The 17,739-nt window shown below is 44.3% G+C and overlaps 1 pseudogene; it reads right to left on the reverse strand.

The window, feature by feature from the left end:
* Positions 1–13,054: 13,054 nt before the first annotated feature.
* On the reverse strand, positions 13,055–13,909 carry LOC103090376 (basic proline-rich protein pseudogene; annotated as a pseudogene).
* Between the last annotated feature and the right edge of the window lie 3,830 nt (positions 13,910–17,739).

The raw sequence follows: 17,739 nt of genomic DNA on the forward strand, positions 1-17,739 counted from the left end.
TTTTGGCTGCGTTGTGTCTTCCTTGCTGTGCACGGGCTTTCTCTAGTTGTAGCAAGTGGGGGCTACTCTTTGTTGTGGTGCGCGAGCTTCTCATTGCAGTGGCTTCTCTTGTTGCAGAGCACAGGCTCCATGCGGCGCAGGCTTCAGTTGTTGTGGCGCACAGGCTTCGTTGCTCCACGGCATGTGAGATCTTCCCGGACCAGGGCTTGAAACTGTGTCCCCTGCATTGGCAGGCGGATTCTTAACCACTGCGCCACCAGGGAAGTCCCCCCATCTGGACTTTGAAGGTTGTATTCAAAAGGTCCCAGAGAGTTTTTTGTAAGTCAAAGATGGGACTGCGCTGGAACCTTTCTCAAGATGAAACACCAGCCTTCAAAATGAAGTACTGATGCATATGCTACAACATGGATGAACCTTGAAAACATTACGCTGCGTTAAAGAAGCTAGGCACAAAAGCCACATATTGTATGTTTCCACTTACATGAAATAACCGTGATAGGCAAATCCATAGAAACAGAAAGATAATTTGTGGTTGCCAGGGGCTGGAGGGAACAGGGAACGGGGAGTAACTCCTAAAAGGTACAGGATTTCTTTTGAGGATGATGAAAATGTTCTGGAATTTGTCGTGACTATTGTACAACCTTGTGAACATACAAAAAAATTTAACCGTATACTTCAAATTGGTGGATTTTATGGTATGTGAATTATATCTCAATAAAACAAAAACAATGCAAGGACAAATTTTTAAAAACACCAGCCTTCTGATTAGAAAAAGCTTCTTTCTCTTCTTTGCTTCACTTGCTATACTTGTCCTACCTACAACTGTGTGTGGATGTCTGTTTATTCACTGACAGCTCCCTAATCTGTTACGCCAGCCTAGGACTCCCCTGCAGCTGACACCTTCCTAGAGATCCCATAGGCACCTCAAACCCAACCTGATGAAAATAAAACTGCAGTGTTGGACCCTAACCTCCTTTTCCTCCTGTATTTCCTCCCTCAGTTGATAGCTCCCCTGACCATCCTGTCATTTAAGCCATCCATGTGTGAGTCATTCCTTATTCAATCATTTGTGTATCAATTCAGCAAATCTTTTTAAAAGACCTGTCACATATCAGGCACAGGGCTCTGTGCTGGACACATAGCTGGGAATGAGATACTCATGGTTCTGGCACTTGTGGAGGACCCTGGGGAGACTAATCAATCATTCCAACACAGTGAGATGAGAACAATGGCCTGGGGGTACAGGGAGCTGACTCCTACCCCCAATTACTCACCAAATGCTATTGATTTTCCCTTCTAAGTACCTCCTGAATCTGGTGTTTGCTCCTCATTCAAAGCAGCCTTGCCTTCCTTCAAGGCCTCATCAGCTGTCTACATGACCACAGCTGCTTTCTAACTGGTCTCCTTGTCCTAGTTTCTCATGCCTCCAGCCTTGCTAGTCTCAAATCCTTCTCCCACCCTGCTGCAGAAAGGTCATTCAAAAACAAAACACCTCCTCATGCAATTTCCTTATTTATAATATTTTATCTCCTATAGTGACTCCTATATGACATGAAGAGGGTGGACCCTCTTCCGCAACTCCGGTGGAGAATCATTGTGTAGTTCAGATTCCTTCCCAGGACATGCCATGTCCTTCATAAGGTGACCCCTGCTTACCTCTCCAATCTCACTACCATGGCTCCTCCCATGTGGTTGGAGGATGGACTTTCTTTCTCGTTTCTCCCAATCCCCATAGTCTACTCATCACCAAGCTGAGAATGCTCCCCGAGGCAGACATTGATAGACTTATTATAAAAATTCATTAATTCTTTGTTGCCAGGTAGCTGAACTAAGGCCACATTAAAGTTCTGAAAAGCTTTCAGATATTTGACGCTGGGGCCAGTTCATGGTCTCTGTCCGCCATCCACTTGATTGAAGCCCCCATACAGTCCAGCAGCAGAAGTGGATGGGACTGAGTGATTGACTACCTCTGTAAGACTCAGCTCAAGAAGAGGGGGGACAGTGGGCAGTGCAGGGAGAGGAAGAAACAAAAGAGTTTAAATGGACCAAGCAAAGGAAGCAGGAGAGAGGAGACGGAGAGAGCCGGAAGAGGAGAGATGGCTCCCTGCCCTTGCTTCCTCTGGGTGTGGACCATGTGGCCTCTGGGCATGTTGACACTGAGTCCTGATGCAAGTTAGAGGAACTGGTTGGGTAAGAAGAGCTGCCCCCAAACATCTCTTATCTTGAGGATTTTATACAAGTTGGAACATGCCCAAAGCAAAGAACTGCTTTTACTTTCATTTATGATCCATGTGTGTTGATAGCTAGGAACACTAAAACTATTTGGTTGTGGACGGTACGTACCATCGCATCCTTCCATTGAGGGGTGTGAGCAGGGGTTGCACCCATATGTGCCTACGCTCCAGCCATCGCCATTCCCTGTAAACTGGGCTGTTGTGTGCCTCTGTGCTCTCGCACCTGCTGTTCCCTCAGCTTGGAATGCTTCCCTCCCATCTTATCTGCTTATTCGACCTCATCCTTCATGGCTCACCTTGGAGCTTTTGCTGACCCTCTTAACACTAAAAAGCTAGGTGACTAGCACCTATTCTGCTTTCTCCATAACATCCAGTGTGCCTCTCTTACAGCCCTCGTAACACTGTATTGTAATTATTTGTTTGTGTGTCCTCTCCACTAGATGGAGGTTGAGGGGTTGTATCATGTTCACCTCTTTATCTTTAGGTCTTAGCAAAGTGCTCTTAGCAACCTAGGTCATTTTCAATAAATAGTTTCTGAAGAGATGAAAGAATTAAGAACAGAATACTGCATATTGAATAATTGCCACATATCCCTTTGTCGCCAGACTAAATCTTATTTAGTATCCTCACAGCATCCTAATAAGGAGCTTCCCTTCTCACCTAAACAATTTGCTGATCCCCTTGTTAGAAATGTAGAAGGGTCAGGGCTAATTGGATTTGTCTAAACAGAAGACAGGGAGAAAAAGAGAGAGAGAGAGGGGGAAGAGAACGATGGGGGGGAGAGACTTAAAGCAGCCAAGCCTCATCTTGCTGCAGAGTTTACTGGACTCAATCTCAATAAAATTGGATCCGCTGGCACAGTTGTCCTCCGGCCCTGATTTAATAGAGGGACAAGTGTTGAATGCACCATTAAAAGGGTATGTGGGGGCTTCCCTGGTGGCGCAGTGGTTGAGAGTCCGCCTGCCGATGCAGGGGACACGGGTTCGTGCCCTGGTCCGGGAAGATCCCACATGCCGCGGAGCGGCTGGGCCCGTGAGCCATGGCCGCTGAGCCTGTGCGTCGGGAGCCTGTGCTCCGCAACGGAAGAGGCCACGGCAGTGAGAGGCCCACGTACCAAAAAAACCCCAAAACAAAACAAAAAAAGGGTATGTGGGAGGAAGGGATCCAAAGGAGCAGGTCAAAGGAGAAAATCATGCCCATTAGTGGCTGTGAAGAGAAGGGACACATTGCCTATTGCACGCATGTCCCCTCCAAGAACCTTGGGATCCTGGAATCTGAGCGCGCTGAGGCTGACCTCCCTGCCACCTGCTCCTATGGAGCCACCGATGATGAAGTGACTGACACAGTTCATTGCTGCCTTGAGCAGGTTACCTCTTTTAACATCTATTTTAAAAAGAGAATAAAGATTCTCATTTGTTATTGTTATGAGCTCAGAAGCACAGTGCCCACAAAGCACCCTACAATTGCTATAATTAACTTTATTATATTTCTGTCCTGTAATAATCTACACTTAATTATAGTCCATGAGAATTATACTTAGGTACAGAACTATGAACAACAGCTATTCATTTGTGTATTTATTTTATTAAGGCTATTTTTGAAAAATATTGAAAATTATAAAAAAGAAAATTAAGTTTTCTGGGACTATCACAATTTAGAAATAATCATTATGAGGGTACAGCCTTTATTCTTTTTATTTTGTAGCGCATATATGTCTTTTAAAAAAATTGGATCACACTTCACTATAACCTGCTTTGTTTTACCAAACCACAGAACTGCAGGAGCGTGTTTCTCTGTGACATATAGTCCCTACAATTTTTGAAGACTGTACAGTATTCCATCTCATGCACAGACCCTAGTTAATTTGGTCAGGCCTCCCTCGGTGGTTATATCTTATCCCAGGGACTCCTTGCCTTGTAAGCTTCCTGCTAGAAATTTTGGTTGGCATTGCCAGGATTCTAAGGCTCTGGTACAGACCCCCAGGCTGTTACATCATTCTTGGAGTCTCTCAGGAACATTTGGGGAGAAAGACCTAGTGAAGTTGGGTCCCACACATGAGTGGCTTTCAGGTTCCTCCCTGGTGTCCTCAGAGCTGAAGGATCCCAGGTTAGTGGGAAGGGTAATCAGAGAAATAGAGAAATTCAACTTAATTGGGAGGTCGATGAAAAAGATTTTTGCTTTAGTTGGAACTCTTCTGGATGCCCCTTCTGTAGGCTGCATGCCTACACCTCAGTTTACTTCAGTTCAGTTCGTCACTTAAAAAAAACAAAACTGAGTGGTCTTTTCTGCATCACGTCCTACTAGGGACCCAGAATTAACCCTGTTCATTACTTGTCCTTCTCTCTCCCCTTCTCCCAGATGGGAAAGCATTTCACCTCAATTGTTTTTTCTTGTCGTCGTTTCCACGCCTAGGACACATCCCCTTCTAGTCCATTTCTAGATTGTTCTAGCATCCTCTAAGAGTTCTGGAGTAAATGATCGTGGACTCCTCATCTAACTGAATTCCAAATATGCTAAGCATTCATGTTATTTGGTTCCTTCATTCAACAATATTTTTCCAGCATGTACTATGTGTTAGGTCACACGGACTTGGCAATTAACAGCATGTACATAAACCTTGCTCTCTAGAAGCTTACAGTCCAATGGAGGAGCTAAAGAAATAAATGGGGAATTACAAAATGATGTAACGATGTAAGAGAAGTCAGCTCGGGATGCTATGTCTCACTACCCAAGTCCCTGAGCTCATTCAGAGAGGCATAAATATAAACTAGAGAAGATTCCAACACTTATCTGTCCCATCCCAGTCTCATCTGGACAGGCCAGTTCTGCCCCCTAGCTCCCCCCTAAGCAGTTAAAAGAGACTCAGTAAACACCAGCTGAATTAAACTGGTCAATTGATGCAATGCTTTCTTTTTTCTTCTTTAAATCATTAAAACTCTGAAACCAAACCAGAATCAAGCATGAATAGTACAATTGTTACTCTTGTCCAAAATTGCCGTTTTCAGTTTTCCATCCTATTTAAAGGAACTGAGAGCTAAGATAAGTCCTCCAGGCAGAAATCAGCTAAAAAACTATGGACTGAACACTGGCCACTGCAGGGGATTCTGAGCCCCAGCTGTTCAACAGAGGATGGTGCATGGCTTTGCTCATCGGCCTAATTTAGATGACAGATGATTGACCAAAATGAGCCATCAGAGGGTATGTACCACCCCTAGCAACACACCAACGAGGGAGTGGCAAAGTCCAAAGGTTTAACCTCAGTTTTCCATCCTGGGTAAATTCACATGGCTTTTTTTCTTTAGTAAATCTGAGAAATTTCCTTCCAAAATCTTCGTTTAGGACTCAGTCTGGATTGAATTGGAGTTGGGCAGACTGAAAAACGTTTACTTCTCAAAACTTTTGACATCAGTCTTTGAAGTTCAATTTTTCTGATTTTCCCCATCCCCTACGCCCCACTCCCGCAGTCCTACCCCAGGATATAATGATTAAGAATCAGGAGCAAAGTGAATGGAAGAAACACAGTTTTCAGGACCTTTGAAGAGGGGAGCCATTGGGGCTTTTTACTCTGAGGATTTTTAGTTGCAAATTTCTACTGAAGAGTAAGAAAAGGCCTCATATTTTAATATCCACATGTTTATTTGCCTTTAAATTACCATTTACAATTACATACTGTAATTGTAAATGGTAATTTACAATTGATCCAATTGATCCAATTACATACTGTATGTCTTAAATTTAAGTCTCATTTAGGAACAAATGTTAAAATTAACCCTTGTACACATCAAATGTTGCTGGGATTTAGCAATTCATGTTATTTTATTAATAATATGAAGGTTTCCTGTTTGGTCACTTTATCATTCATTTTTTTCAGTTTGCCATTGGTAACTCTTCAACCAGGAACTAGTTACCTAGAGGGGAGATCAGATGCAATGCCATACAACCTCAAACGTGCTCAGGTTTACTGAGTTCCCAGGAGCAATTTCTGCATCTTGTCTCTCTTGTCTACCTGTGTTAATCGGTTTGCTCCCGGAATTGTTAATTAATAGTTATTATTAAGAAATAAAAGGGGAAAAATAGGGGCTTCCCTGGTGGCGCAGTGGTTAAGGATTCGCCTACCAATGCAGGCGACACGGGTTCGAGCCCTGGTCCAGGAAGATCCCACATGCCGCGGAGCAGCTGAGCCTGTGTGCCACAACTACTGAGCATGCACTGAGCCCACGTGCCACAACTACTGAAGCCCGGGCACCTAGAGCCCATGCTCCGCTACAAGAGAAGCCACCGCAGTGAGAAGACCATGCACTGCAACGAAGAGTAGCCCTTGCTCACCACAACTAGAGAAAGCCTGCGTGCAGCAATGGAGACCCAATGCAGCCAAAAACAAATAAATTTATTTTTAAAAAAGGAAAAGAAATAAAAGGGAAAAAATTAAAAGGAATGAACCACACCAGATGAAATCAAGCTAGCCTTTAATGAAACTTATCATTCCACTATTAAATGAGATAACATAGACGCACAATATAAGAAAATCATTATTTTCATTTTCAATCTGATTCAACCATGGCTCCTCAGCATCCTGTGTGTGAAATTGGTTAAATTAGTGTCATGGTCACTTTCCCAGTTGGCCAGATGGCAGGGAATATAAATAGAAAAGGTAAGTATGGGCAGCTACCTGATGATGGAATGTTAAGGAATAGATAGATTTGACTTAAGGGTTTGCCAGCTAAAGAGTGTTTGTCACCATCAAGTTCTACAAAAATCAAGTCAGGACTTCCCTGGAGGTCCAGTGGTTAAAATTCTGTGCTTCCACCACAGGGTATGCGGGTTCAATCCCTGGTGGGGGAACTAAGATCCCACATGCCATGCATCACAGCCAAAAAAAAAAAAAAAAAAAAATCAAGTCAGTAGCCGCTGCAGTCGCTGACCTATGCAGTACAAGTTGAAAGGAATTCAGGGCACTCTGTGCTCTGGGAAAACTGGCAGAACGGGTCCTCAGATAGATAGTTGGATGTTTTCAGGAGAAAATTTTATGAACTCAAATTCTTGTATCTTCTCATACTGTACTTAGAAAAGCACTAAAACCATTAACTAAGATACCTGTTCCTCGTGACTAGCAGCCCTTTCTCCGAGATGTGTGCTCGATTGCACATACCCTTCGCCAAAATCACATCGACACTGACCTCTTCATAACAGTCCCTTGGAGCTATCTGAGAGGCTGTCTCCTGTGCTATAGTCCTCAGTAAGTCCCCAAATAAAACTGAAACTCACGTCATCTGTTTTTATTTCGATTGACAGAGGCTAAAAATACAGATCTTTAAGTTCCCCAGTTCCTCCCATGCCATTCCCTACATCTCTCCTCCAAGCAGAATTGGATCAGGGATCCTATAAGCAACCACTTACCTGAAACTAGTGCCTTCTTACCCACGTCTATCAAGCCCTTATTATGTGATAGGCACAATGCTGAGTGTCTAATGTGTGCCTTTCATTTAATTCTAGCAATAACTGCATGAAGTGGCTATGATTATTTCCATTTTACAAATAAGGAGCCTGAACCACAGAAAGGTTAAGTAATTTACCAAAGGCTCTAAGTGGTGGGGCTGGGTCTCAGACTCAGAATGGTCTCACTTCCAAGACCACACTTCTAACCTCATCGCAAAGTGCCTCTCTTTTTCTCTGCCAACATCGCAAAGAAGTCAATGGCCCTCAGTCTTTTGTTAGATGTGAAAAGAAAACAATAATAACTAGGGCTTTTAAACAGCTCTGTTTCTTGTGTAAGTTTTCACAAGTAGGTCTTGTAGTTGGTCTTCTTTTAGGATAGACCAGTATAAACGAGTATACCAGGCATTCCAGGCAGATGGTTTAACTACATCACACTTCCGTGTCTCCATGTTACAGTAAGGCTAACATTTCTTACCCCTTTCCTACTTTACATAAAATTATGAAGTTTAGGGATATGATGTCATCACTTGCACTTTGGACTTCTTGGAGAAGCAATTCTATATAAACACCCAGTAGAAATGACAGAAAAACACTGTCAGTGTGGTATGTACACAGTATAAAATGGACCAAATTAATTCCTGGACTTCCCTGGTGGCACAGTGGTTAAGAATCCACCTGCCAGTGCAGGGGACATGGGTTTGAGCCCTGGTCCGGGAAGATCCCACATACCGTGGAGCAACTAAGCCCACGTGCCACAACTATGGAGCCTGCGCTCTAGAGCCCATGAGACACAACTACTGAGCCTGTGTGCTGCAACTACTGAAGCCTGTGTGCCTAGAGCCTGTGCTCTGCAACAAGAGAAGCCACCACAACGAGGAGCCTGTGCACCACAATGAAGAAAGCCTGTGCACAGCAACGAAGACCCAACACAGCCAAAAAAAAAAAAAAAAAAAAAATTAATTCCTTAGAGCTTGGGACAAAAATAGCCCCTTAGTCTTGCATATCTAGTTTTTAATCATGTTGCATATGCCTGTTCTGTGGCTTTCAAGAGCAGTCTGAAAGGGCACTGTGTCTGATAGAAGGTGGATTGCAGTAAGTGTTTAGCATTCTTCTTTTAGAGGAAACACTGCAATCCAAGATCTGGCCTCTTTCCAGCTTTTGAAAAACCACAAGTCAAAATTTTGTTGCCATATGAGAGTGTTGCATGGAGGGACATTAGCTATGAATTTCTATATACTAGAGGCTATTCTGTCTTTTGTGGATAAAAAAATTAATCAATAATTAATCTAAAAAAGAAATGGAAATCTTTATTTGAGCCAACCTGAGGATTGTAAGTCAGAGACAGTCTCTCAGAGAGCTCTAAGGACTGTTCCGAAAAGGTAAAGGGGGAGGCCAGTATAGATGTGATTTCGGAGAAGGGGGTACGTGCAACCAAGCACGCATCTTGGTAGAGGTGACTGCTATTTGCGAGGAACAGGTACCTTAGTTAATGGTTTTAGTGCTCCTCTAAGTATGGGAAGATGCAAAAAACTGGATTCATAAAATTTTCTCCTGAAAACATCTAAGTACCCGAGGGCCGGTTCTGTCAGTTTTCCCGCAGCACAAAATGCTTCGTCCTGATCGTCGCCCTGAATTCCTCTCGGGGTGTTCTGCATAAGTCAGCGACTGCAGTGGCCGATGACTTGTTCCTTGTAGGAATGGACGGTGGGCAACATTTCTCGTCTTACACTCCCTTCCCTTTTAGTCTTAATTTTGACCAAGGTTTGGGAGGCATTTCGTGACCACTTTGTCCCACAACGCTAGGAATGCTCGTTCCCAGGTCAGGCGAGGATTTGGTTGATAAGCCACTCAGTGTGCTATTACTGGACTAGGCCCTGTTACCAGTAGCCAAAAGCCTCTGGACCACCTGTCTTACATTCCGTTATGATCCAGGAAATGGTTCCCTCTTGTTGCTTCTTCCCACATCTCGAGTTACACTATTATAATCATTGATTTTGTAGAACTATATCTTTGATCAGTCGTTTCAAGTCGACTAATCATCATTAATTTTATTGGAGGCTCAGTCACACATTTGATAATGCAAGAAACAATAATCTTGTACAATAGGCAGAATACAAGTAATATAGCTAGTAGCATTAATAAGGTCATAAGTATTTAAGAGAAGAGCTTCCATTAGGTGTGGCTCAGTATCTTCCCAGGTCATCTGACCAGTCTGCCAGTCTGCTCTGCATCAATAGCTGTCTTTAAGGGAAATAACATATTGTTATTGTATGTAAAGTTCACTAAATTCGTCTGCAGGTACAAGGTGAGTGGTGGGTCACTGTGACCCCTTAAGGATTGACAAAGGAATATTATCTTCTAAGGAGTTACATGGTTGGCATCCAAAGAACAACTGGCATTTATGGTTGAGCAGGTATTTCTGCCATTGGGGAGTCCAGCTAATGCAGAATGCAGATGCACAATGCATGGTAGAGGGGAGGGAGGAGGCCAAAGGACAGAGAAGAAGGTTTATGCTTAAAGTTTTCTTGGCTTAAAATATGAATTTTATGTCATCTCTTTTATGAAAGATCCAAGAGCCTCTTATAATGACTCAAAAATAATAATAAGGTCACTCTTTTTTCCAGAGTTACCAAAGTGGGCCATCATCTCAGAGTAGGAAATGAAAGGGGCCAGTATGAGATCCAAGTAGTTTTAAAAGGCATGAAGGATATGAAAGTACTTAACACTACTGAACTGTATATTTTTTTAAATGGTTAAGGTGGTTAATTTTATATTATGCATATTTTACCACAATTAAAATGTTTTAAATTTTGTTATGTGTATTTAGCAAAGCAAATTTTATTTTTGTTGTTACTTTTTGGTTTGATCTCAATTTTTAATTTTTTTATAGGATAGTTACCTTTTTAAAAAAAATTTTATTTATTTATTTATTTATTTATTTATTTTTGGCTGTGTTGGGTCTTCGTTGCTGCGCGCAGGCTTTCTCTAGTTGTGGCGAGCGGGGGCTACTCTTCCTTGCGGTGCATGAGCTTCTCAGTGCAGTGGCTTCTCTTGTTGTGAAGCACGGGCTCTAGGCGGGTGGGCTTCAGTAGTTGTGGCACGTGGCCTCAGTAGTTGTGGCGCACAGGCTTAGTAGCTCCGTGGCAAAGAGAAGAGCTTCCATTAGGTGTGGCTCAGTATCTTCCCAGGTCATCTGACCAGTCTGCCAGTCTGCTCTGCATCAATAGCTGTCTTTAAGGGAAATAACATATTGTTATTGTATGTAAAGTTCACTAAATTCGTCTGCAGGTACAAGGTGAGTGGTGGGTCACTGTGACCCCTTAAGGATTGACAAAGGAATATTATCTTCTAAGGAGTTACATGGTTGGCATCCAAAGAACAACTGGCATTTATGGTTGAGCAGGTATTTCTGCCATTGGGGAGTCCAGCTAATGCAGAATGCAGATGCACAATGCATGGTAGAGGGGAGGGAGGAGGCCAAAGGACAGAGAAGAAGGTTTATGCTTAAAGTTTTCTTGGCTTAAAATATGAATTTTATGTCATCTCTTTTATGAAAGATCCAAGAGCCTCTTATAATGACTCAAAAATAATAATAAGGTCACTCTTTTTTCCAGAGTTACCAAAGTGGGCCATCATCTCAGAGTAGGAAATGAAAGGGGCCAGTATGAGATCCAAGTAGTTTTAAAAGGCATGAAGGATATGAAAGTACTTAACACTACTGAACTGTATATTTTTTTAAATGGTTAAGGTGGTTAATTTTATATTATGCATATTTTACCACAATTAAAATGTTTTAAATTTTGTTATGTGTATTTAGCAAAGCAAATTTTATTTTTGTTGTTACTTTTTGGTTTGATCTCAATTTTTAATTTTTTTATAGGATAGTTACCTTTTTAAAAAAAATTTTATTTATTTATTTATTTATTTATTTATTTTTGGCTGTGTTGGGTCTTCGTTGCTGCGCGCAGGCTTTCTCTAGTTGTGGCGAGCGGGGGCTACTCTTCCTTGCGGTGCATGAGCTTCTCAGTGCAGTGGCTTCTCTTGTTGTGAAGCACGGGCTCTAGGCGGGTGGGCTTCAGTAGTTGTGGCACGTGGCCTCAGTAGTTGTGGCGCACAGGCTTAGTAGCTCCGTGGCATGTGGGATCTTCCACGATCAGGGCTCCGAACCCGTGTCCCCTGCACTGGCAGGCGGATTCCTAACTGCTGAGCCACCTGGGAAGGCCGATCTCAATTTTTTAAATTGTAGTATAGGTGCTTTACAATATTACATTAGTTTCAGGTGTACAGCATAGTGATTCAGTATTTTTGAAGAATATATTCTGTTATTACCAGATAATGGCTATAATTCCTTGTGCTATACTTTATATGCTCTTGCTTATCTATTTTATAAACAGTAGTTTGAATCTCTTAATCCCATAGGCCTATCGTGCCCCTCCTCTTCAGTAACAAGTTTGTTTTCTATACCTGTGAGTCTGTTTCTGTTTTGCATATACATTTGTTTGTATTATTTTTTAGATTCCACATATAAGTGATTTCATACAGTATATAATGGAAAAGTGCCAGGTTTCAACAGACAAGAGTTGGGCCTGCCTGTCTCAGCAGAGTCATGAAATGAATTAAATGAATCTCTTAGAATAGCGCTGGTGTGGACCATCCTCCCAGGATCTGATGGGCCTCTCTTTTTTTCCGGATAATGAAGACTGCTTTTTTAACAGAAAAGCCAATTTGATTTGTTAATTGACATGGCGCAGCATGCGGGATCTTAATTCCCCCACCGGGGATCAAACCCGAGCGCCCTGCAGTGGAAGTGCGGAGTCTTGAACTCCTGGACCGCCAGGGAAGTACCGATGCTCCTATATCTTAAGTGTATTTTTCTTATGGTAAAATATGGACAGCATTGTGGGTGGGGAGGACAAGTCTGGGACCAAATGTGGAATTTCCTCTCCTGACCACCCCGCCCCCCCCTTGTATAAGTAGGTCACTGTTATAGGTACCCGCTAAAAGAGACAGGAGTATAGAAGTGGGTGCTAGCATGTCAGTATAAGAGGTGTGTTCCTGTGGTGCATAAGTCCTTCGAGGGTGTATCTCAGGGGTGTGAAAGTGTGTCTGCAATAGCCCTCCTGGGTGTGTCAAAACATGATTTCATAGGCAGAATGACCCTTAATGTGCAGATTCGGGTGGTGAGAGTAGATTGAATTCAGTCTTAAGATAAAAGATGAAGTTTGTTGTTTGTTCCCCCTCCCGAAAGACTTCGGCAGTGTCCCCCTGGGGTGGGTCTTGGAAAGAACAGGACAGCGGTAGACTAGTCTCTTTTTCTCCCGTCCCCTTGGGCCTTTAAGGGGGCTGCGCGGACCTAACATCGGGCTGGAAGGAAGAGGCGTAAGTCAACTTCCTCGCCGGCTGCACCCGCGGCAGCTGTGGGCGCGCGGGTCTGCGCATCCCGCCCCCGGGTCGGGAAGGGGCGGAGCCGGGCGGAGCCCGCCCCCCGCGGTCCCCTCTTCCCTGCGGCTCCACTGAGAAGCGCCGGCCTCAGTCTCTGCAGCCTGCCGGAAGCTGGGAGCCGGGATCCCGGGCCGGGAGTGCGGGCTGGGCTGCGTGCACGGGCTCGGCCGCCGCTGCCGGTGAGTCCCGGGGCGGGCGGCGCGGAGCGGGGCGGGAGGCGCGTCAGGACCGGGCTGTGGGGAGACCCCGGGCGCAAGCTCGGGGATGTCAGGCTCGCGACGTTGGGTAGCCCCAGACCCCAGCCCGGAGGAGCGTCGCGATGTGGAGAAACCCGAGCCCGGGGGCGGGGAGTCAGTGCCCCGGGGTTGGGGAGTCCGGGAGCCCTGAGGGCGAGGCGGCGGTTCAGGAAGGCGAAGTTGGGGCGTCCCGAAGCCCGAGCCTGGAGGACTGACGTTGGAGAGGTCCGGAGGGTTGCGGAATGAGGGGTGCCCTGTCGGCATTCTTGGGGCGCCCTCCTCCGGGCGGAGGGGAGCAGAACCCGGGAAGGGAGTGCGGAGAGAGGAAGCCAGAGGCGGGCGGGGCGGGAGGGGAGCCCCGGAAAGCGTAGGGTGGGGCGAGGCGAGTGGCTTCTCTGGGGAAAGATGGAGGGGGCTTCTCCGAGAGGGCGGGCGCGGGAAGCGGAGTCGTGCGGGGAGCCTGGGGTTCTGTTCTGGAGGATAGGGGGTTGGTGGGCCGGAACGCCGCGGCGGAGGTCCGAGGTGGCGGGCTGAGGGGTGCGTCAGGGACTCAGTGAACATCTCGGCCTAGGGGACGCAGCCCCCTTGGTGGAATGGGGTCATGGCAATCTCGAGAGGGCACCCACTCGAGAGAGCAAGACGGGCTACCCCAGACGGGGGCAAGTTGGGACCCCGCACCAAGCGAGCTCGGGGAGTGTTGGGACCTTGGGCGGGGGTACCAGGGAGGGGCGAACCTCGCTGACCCCACGCGTGCACCGCAGCGCCCTGTGCGTCTGTGGGCCCTCAGGCACAGACTCACAAAAGGGAGACCCGCGGGCCGGACGGGCTTTTGGTTGCATCTCGTATTTCTGAGCTGGGTTAGAAGTGATTTTGCCCAGGGATCCGATGAGAAGAGTCTGGGCTTAAAAGAACAGTTCTGGAGTGAGTTTTCAAATGTACAGGTAAGCTCTACGTGTGTGTGTGTAATTTTTAGGTGCACATGTGCTACTTGCTGACCCCTCTCCTGTACTCTTGAGAGGCAGTTTCTGAGTAAAAACTGGAAGAAAATCAGGAAGACGCTCTCATGCACACATGCACACCCGAACCGCCCACAAATGCATTGCATTCCACAGCCGATAAACACGAGGAGTGTTGTACAGTGTTGGATTGTTTCTTTTGGCGAGGGCTCCCTTTACTGGAGTTAATAGGAGTTACCTGCATGGAAGGTGGACTGCCCTTGACTGCCCTGTTAGGGCACAGCCTATACCCACCCCTGAGCTGCTACACCCTTGAACAAGTCACCCGGCAGGGCACTAGGCGGCTTAGGACCTCAGTGGATGGGCATTCTAGAGTCTTTCTGAAGATAAACAAACGACCCGTACCCTGTCTGGTTTGTTTTTTTCTGTTGTTTGTCTTGGGTGCCTGGCTCCCTTTAATTAGTTAAATAATATTGACATCTTATATTAACATATCCTGCATGGTTAATTATGTGTTGTAATTAGTTTAATTATTTGATATAACAGCTAATTCTGGAAGGCCCAGGGCCATGGGAATCCTGTTAAGTGGATTTCTCCCTTAGAAGGTTCCTAGGCTTTAAGGGGCAGTGGGTGAGAGATGCCTCCCACTCCCTTTCTTTTCTGCTGTAGATATAGGTCCATCTTCTCATGCACACTGAGATTTGAGCTTCCTGGGAGGACCAAAGATTTTTGGCAGCTAGCATATGTTGGGCCCTTTTTTTTTCCCCCCTTCATGAAAAGAAAAGCTCTTCAGTAATTATGCAAGTTAGTGGAAGAGTGCTCTATTCATTTCACAGGTATCATTTCAGGACAAGCTTTTCTTTTTTTTTTCACCAGGGGGTGGTCAGAACCTTGAACCAAAATCTGCATTATTATTATTGCGTTAGCATATTTATCCCCTTGGACGTAGAGCTAGCTGATTCTTCCAGTTCTTTATCCAAATGTTAGGATACATACGCCAGTATTTATACATTCAAATAAATGCATGTTTCTCCCCTTCAGAAGCCTCGGCTTGGCCAGCTGTGTACTAATTCTAGTGATGCTGTCATTGTTGAGAATAATTTTGGAGCTCCTGCTTTGGAGTTGCCTTCAGAGCTGGCAACACGGTGACTGAATTGCCTCTGTGATGGCAAACCTTCTGAAGCTGGGAAACAGCCAAACACTGTGTGGAGCCAACTGTGGTGGAGAATTGAGGTTGTAATAGGAAGTATGTCCATTAAGGTAATGAAAGTCCTCTTGAAGGACTAGCGGGTCTACAGGGGTCATCCAGTACAGAGTATATATATGTGTTTAGGATTGTAAAGTAGTTGCTGTGAAATGCAACCTTCATTTGGATGTTTGTGCTCTGGTATGTGTGTAAAAAACTGGCCCTGTAGTACCTTGCTAGACCTTATGGCTTATTGGGCTGGAGAAAATAAGCCTTTCTTTTCCCCTTCCATGTACTTTTTACCAGGCAGTTTCCATCCCTTTGCATTTTTACAGAAAGCAAGATGAACACAAGACTTGTTTTTTCAGAAAAAAATGTAGTCAGGAAGTCACTTACCCCGTGGGTCATTAATGCCTGGTACCTGAGTTTTTATGTGAGAGAATCTATATAGAATCAAGCGGAAGAGAATGATTTCTGAAAATCCATTTCAGTTTTGTGATTCCATAGCACACAGCGTGAAAAATTAACATATCCTTTTTCTGCCATTGGTTCCATAAATTCCCAATTTTTTTTCAGGTTCTTAACCCAAAGCTTCATATAGCCATGGCTTGAATCTTGATTTAGCGTGATCTTGGACAAGTTATTCATCTCTTTTGGCCTCAGTTTTTCTACCCTAAAATGAAGATATAATGAGTAGGTACCTCATGGGACTGTGATGAAGATGAAATAAGATTATGCATATAGAACCCTGAGATCAGTGTCTCATACATAAAGTCTTGCTCTTTGTGTTATTAATAGTGCTTATTGATAGTTTTGTATTAAAATTCCTTTTAAGCCATGTAAAAATTTATCATTTCCAAGTAATGGCATTCCCTTTGGCTGGGCTTTGCAAATGAACATGTCAATGAGAACACCTGGTTTTTACTCTCCTAGCCTCTCAGGAGTTTTTAAAGAGTCACCTTTACTGCATCCAGAGCTAGCTACTTTATTTTGAATTCTGATATTTTAAAAAACGAACAGTCCTGTTTTGATTGTGTGTTAGGTATAAAAGTTTGGTCAAAAGCTGAAGGAAAATTGTTTAAAAGCTTCTTCTATAATTTTTTCCCTTGATCCAGTAAAATATTATTCTAACGACATAGCTATAGTTTTCTTGGCATATATTGAAAGGGATGATTCTGGGGAACATTTGTTTCAGTTAAACTGGAGTTTTTTTCTGCTTTTTTTAAATGATAGGCAGGAAGAACCTGGCACTATGTTCTCAGCTCTTCCATAAATATCGACTTTAATTTTTTGCAGATTTATGAATTTTATTAAAAGTATTTGCATACAAATAATTTTATCATAATTTTTAATCCAATGGTTCGGGGTTACTATGAAATAGAGGTTTCATGGAATGTTCGACATTTAGTGAGAGTTCTCTGCGTTTCAGCGAAGTTTGTTCAGGAGACAGAGGTATAAGAAACAGATTTCTTCCTCCAGAAGTTCACATAATGTGCTCTCTTAGGACAATGCATTAGCAAGAGTATTTTTTCTCCTAATGGCTTATAGGGCTAAGGATTAATATGGATTTCACTGCATGTTCTTTTCCCTCAATTTCTTGGAGAAGGTTAAATCTATAGATCTCTCAATAGTGTTCATATTTTTTGACGTGGATTAGATCCTGCTATGCACTCAGATGCCATAAAAGGAGATAAGGGCTCTAGAAGTATTTAGTGAATTGTAAAGTGATAACACAGTCTGCCTTCCCTGTGGGAGCTGGATGGGGGGGGGCGCTCTGCATCCTCAGATTCAACCAACTGTGGATGGAAATGTCAACAAAAAAATTAATCCATAGTCAATCCGAGAAAGAAATGGAAAATTTTATTTGAGCCAACCTGAGGATTATAACTCAGGGGACAGTCTCTCAGAGAGCTCTGAGGACTGTTCCGAAGAGGTAAAGGGGGAGGCCAGTATAGATGTGATTTTGGAGAAGGGGGTACGTGCAACCGAGCACGCATCTTGGTAGAGGTGACTGCTATTTGCGAGGAACAGGTACCTTAGTTAATGGTTTTAGTGCTCCTCTAAGTATGGGAAGATGCAAAAAACTGGATTCATAAAATCTTTTCCTGAAAACATCTAAGTACCTGAGGGCCGGTTTTGTCAGTTTTTCCGCAGCACAAAATGCTTCGTCCTGATCGTCGCCCTGAATTCCTCTCGGGGTGTTCTGCATAGGTCAGCGACTGCAGGTGGCCAAATGACTTGTTCCTTGT

This window comes from Lipotes vexillifer, unplaced genomic scaffold, assembly GCF_000442215.2.
Source record: "Lipotes vexillifer unplaced genomic scaffold, Lipotes_vexillifer_v1.1 scaffold147, whole genome shotgun sequence".
Lineage (NCBI taxonomy): Eukaryota > Metazoa > Chordata > Mammalia > Artiodactyla > Lipotidae > Lipotes > Lipotes vexillifer.